Below are 4934 nucleotides of genomic sequence, written 5' to 3'. Positions count from 1 at the left end.
AGGGATAGTGTCCTTTGGGGTGCTTCCGCGGAGCCCTAAGGAGACCTCTTGTTTCTGCAAGTTGCAGCTCCCGGAGCTGTGACCTTGGCGGCAGTGGCATCTTGCCTGACACTTAGAGGGAGCACAGCTGGGTAAGGGAGGATGAGTTTCACAGGGCGAGGGGCAGAGTTTGGAACTGGTGGTGGTGGAGAGAAGAGGGGACGGAAGAGGAGAGACGGAAGAGGAGAGACGGAGAGAGATTGAGCATGCCAGTGCTAGGTTTTTCAGAACCTATGTCAGTGTTATTCATGTTGACTGCTGTTATTTTAATCTGTGAATTTCCTTTGTACCCAAGCTAATTGAAGTTAGTTTTCTGTCACGTGCAACAAAAGGGGCCTAATGAACCGCGGGAGGAGGAGCGTAGACGCACATTACCGTCAAACTCGTGCGGAACATTGCGAAGAGAACTGACCAAAGGGTTCACACAATTCAAGGAAGCCATCTCAACTTCACCTTCTGTCTTGGGGATGCTACTTTAGTCATTACTGGCTTTCGGGAATAAACTCGAGACCCTACACATGCTGGACACTTGCTCTACCACTGTGCTGCATACCTGAAGCTGTCCTCTTAATCTTAGTTCTAACTTCCTGGGGATGCTGTTACCTTTCAGGATGCTCTTCTTTTTTGCCAATTGTTTCCACAATGCTTCTGCCTTCCAAAGACTGAGTCAAATATTTTCTCTCTAGGGGCCTCCCGAACTTCATCTTTGATCCTAAATTCTTGAAGTTCTTGGTACAGGTCAGTCAAAACTCAATCACACTAATTAATTTATTAACTTATTTATTTCTGAGACAAGGTCTTGTGTAGCCTAGCATGGCTTCAGATTTACTGTATAGCTGAGGATGGCCTTGAACTTGTGATCTTTCAGCCTTTACCACCCCAGTGCTAAAATCACAGTTGAGGGTCTTGGTGAGGAGCCAACTCAGGGATTTGTGCCGGTGGGAGTTTTTGACTCCTTATTGTGAACTACAATGTATATCCCCTTCGTGTCCCCATCCCCAGATTTATCACCCTCTACTGGCGCTCGCTGTTTAGGAATTGATAGGTTGACTGCTCAGTGGGGAGGCTGAGGTTGCCAGGGGCAATTAATTGGAGGAGTAGGAGTGAGGAGAGGGCTGTCACCCACGCACCATCAGCCAGAAATAAGGAAACCTTGCCAGCAAAAAAGTCAAGATAACTCCCGAAGTGTCTGACTCCTGTGGGCCCACCCAAATCCCAAGCCATGCTGCTCTCTTTGTGGACACAAGGGGGCGGCAGAGAGCACATCCCAGTGCCAAGTCTCCTGTGGCAGCTGTTGGCTGGGGTCATCCAGTTGGCTAGCTGTGTCCTAGCTTGGGTTGAGTGTTTTACACAGGAAATAGGTGATCCTCCAGTCAGAAGGCTTGGAAACAGGTGCCCGAACCAAGGACACGTGAAGGTCAGTAGGCCTTTGAGACTGTGAACTATACTCATCTAGTAACTCAGCAGTATGGAGCTGGGGAGACAGCTCAAGGGGTGAGTGTCACCGATGGAAGAAAGAAGACATGAGTTCAATTCCCCAGCACCCATGGAAGTGTAGAGGACATGGCCACACTTGCCTGCAATCCTAGCACTGTGGGATGGAGACAGGAGGGTCCCAGGAGCTAGTCAGGTTCAGTGGGAGACACCCCACCCCCAAAAAACAAACACTATGAGAGTAATAGAGGAAGATGTCCAATGTCCTCCTCTGCACTGGAGACACCTGGGCGTGCACACCAGCAGCACACGTGTGTGACTACATCACACACTCCAAATTGGTTTTTCTTTAAACTGGTAAGGGGCTCTCTCTCTCTCTCTCTGCACACTGACTTCTCCAGGCCTGTACATGCCCCCTCTAATAAACTCCTGGGGGGGGTGTAGATAAAAGTGGTAAGGGACCTTGAAGAGATTCAGATAATCCTTAAAGACAAAAGGATACCTCCATGCCTCAGTAGAGCAAGCAGGAAGGACAAAGTCGGCATATACAGTGGGAAGGGCAAAGTCTAGGGTACAGGAATCTGGGAATCTCATTCCTAAGCTTATAGTTTCTGCACCCTGTGTCTAGCCCCCCCCCCCGTTAGTGCTTTGCATTGTGACCTAAGCAATGACCTCATCTTCTCTGAGCCTCAGGTGTCTCATCTTATTTACACAGAAGGGATTGGTGTCTGGAGACCCAGAGGCCAGCCCTATCTTTGCGTGGGACTCAGTGATAATCAGGGTCCTTCCAGCTTAAGTGGTCTCTGGGGTGGCATGAATAAATCAATTCAGTTGCTCATAAAAGCATTTCTTCATTAACCCTTTCTTTTTTTTTTTTTTAAATATTTATTTATTTATTTAGTATACAATGTTCTGTCTGTGTGTATGTCTGCAGGCCAGAAGAGGGCACCAGACCTTATTACAGATGGTTGTGAGCCACCATGTGGTTGCTGGGAATTGAACTCAGGACCTTTGGAAGAGCAGGCAATGCTCTTAACCACTGAGCCATCTCTCCAGCCCCTTCATTAACCCTTTCTGAGTGCACCTGCTCTCCCTAAAACTTCCAGTGGTCCCTGACTTCCCCAGTCCAGTGTCGTTCAAAAACCTTTATAGAAGTTTAGCAATCCAACTTTTTCAGGCACGCTGTGACTCTGCAATGCCCTGCAGCCTGTTTGCAAATGCAGATCGTTTTAACCTTGCGTACGTTTGAGGGCATTGCTGTAGTTCACTTTCAAGACGATTACGCTAATTTAATTCCCAGTGCTTATGATTTCTTAGAAGTCATTGTGCATGGCTAGGGATTCCTTGACATGAATGAATCTGCTAATTGCTTTCAAATATAACAACTACAGAAGAGATTAGGCTTGCTAAATTGAGCAGTTTCTAGAGCTGAAACTCGGTGGGGCTTCCTGGACATTTAGTTGCATTTTGCTTGGGAACTTTCATTCTGTTTTAGAGTCAACAAGAGTGATTTTTGGTTTAAAGGATGTCTTCTGAGGGTCTTGCATAGCCTTAGCCCTTGAAGGCAGCTGAAGTGGGTTTTGGTGTGTGGGGTATCATTTCCTCCAGCTATTTTGCCTGTCTGGTGTTTTCTGGCCTGAGCCTGGAAGGTTTGGATGCATTAACAAGGAAAGAATCTCCCGCCCACCTCCCTCTAATCTCAGAAATTTCCATTTTAGGAGTAGTCACACATGCAGGAATTGAGGTGACAGACTCTCTCCACCTCTGGTTTTTGTTTTTTGTTTTTGTTTTTCCTCAAAGCCACCTTTCCCTGGTGCTTTTGGGCATTCTGTATTTAAGCCAGACACAAGTCCCATTGTCAAGACTCCCACAGAAATAGATACCCCACAAAGGGCGACATCTCACCCAAGAGTTTATTTTCTCCTGGTGATAATTCCTCTCCATAAACATTTCTGAGAGAGATGAATAGGTGTACCTTTCTGGAACAGTGCTCAGACGCTGGGGCATGAAATGACTTTGCATGACATGTTTTATGGATGAGGGGAGGGTCTCGAACACTGCCTTCCATCTCCTCAGCTTCTGACTTGGCTGTAGGTTGCCAGGTCCTGCCATCCGTGAAGCTTTAGCAGCGTTGCTCCCTGGGGCCATCCTGAAGCTTTGACTGTCCAGTCCAGCCTGGGAGGAAGCTGAAGAGGTTCAAAGAATTGGCAGGTGCAGTGTGTGTGTGGGGGGGTGATGGCAGAATATGGGGGTATAGCTCGGTGGTAGAGCACTTGCCTGGTGGTGTATGAGGCACTGGTTTTGATCTCCAGCACCTTGAAAAGGCACAACAACCAAAAATAAATATGAAACACCTCTAGCCTGTGGCAGCTCTGGGTCCCCCTCCCCCAAGAAAAGGTCTCCTCAGGGCATGTCACCACCAGCCTACTAGTTTGCAGATGCTGGTCTTCCTCCACCCCTGTCTCTACTGAAGCCATGAAGAGAATGGCTTCCTCCCATCCTTCCCATCCTGGAGCTAATCAACTCCAGGGTTTGCCTGTATGGGGAGATTTGACCTCAAAAGGATAAAGAAGCCAATGTAAAAATGGAAGACTATCACCTTCCACAAAACGAACAAAGGTGGAGTTTTCTCTTTCATCTCCGTCTGGGGGAGGTGAGAGTCACCGCTAACAGCGCAGTAGCACTTGACAGCCTGCTGACTCCTCAAGGTCCCTCTAAATCCCAAACGACTCTTGAAGGTGACAATCCCAGAAACTAGGTCAGAGGGGACCCTGAGGTCGGGCTGGGAACAATTTTCCCTCACCTGAGAGGAGGCCAAATCCAGCAAGTGAAAAGGCAGGAGCTCGTTTATGTGTGAGGATCTTGGAAGCAGTTGCTGTTTAGTGCATCTGGGGAATAATAAGACTAAAAATGCACTTGATGTTTATTTGAAATTCAAATCGAACTGTCGGTGTTATGTGTTTTCTCTACAGCTCTAACCTAGGGGCCCGTTGCCTCCCTGTTCCCAAGGGCTCCACCAACTGCAGCACCACCTGGAGAAGGTGGGTCCCAGCGTCGGATTCGTGGATCTTACCTGCTGAGACCCTGGTGTCAGACTACATTTCTGTAATGATGGGTTTTCCCCCACAGATCTCTTCTTTTTATTCTCTGCCCTCTTGCCTCACCAAATTTTATTTTCCTATTTGGGTTTATGTTTAGTTGCTCTTAAGTTTTTTTTCCTCTTCTAGACTAGGAACAAGTTAAAGGTATTGACTAGTCCCCCACCCCTTCCTTCTCTTCCTCCTTCTTTTCATCCCTCCCTCCCTTCCTCTCTCTCCCTCCCTCCTTCACCCCCTCTATACATACATACATACATAGAATTTTTGAGAGATGATCTCATTAGCCCAGGCTGGCCTTGAACTTGATTTGTTTCAAGAATGACCTTGATCATCTTCTAATCCTTCTAACTCCACTGCCCAAGT

This window comes from Microtus pennsylvanicus, chromosome 3 (assembly GCF_037038515.1).
Source record: "Microtus pennsylvanicus isolate mMicPen1 chromosome 3, mMicPen1.hap1, whole genome shotgun sequence".
Taxonomy (NCBI): domain Eukaryota; kingdom Metazoa; phylum Chordata; class Mammalia; order Rodentia; family Cricetidae; genus Microtus; species Microtus pennsylvanicus.
Note: the sequence above shows the minus strand (reverse complement) of the source record.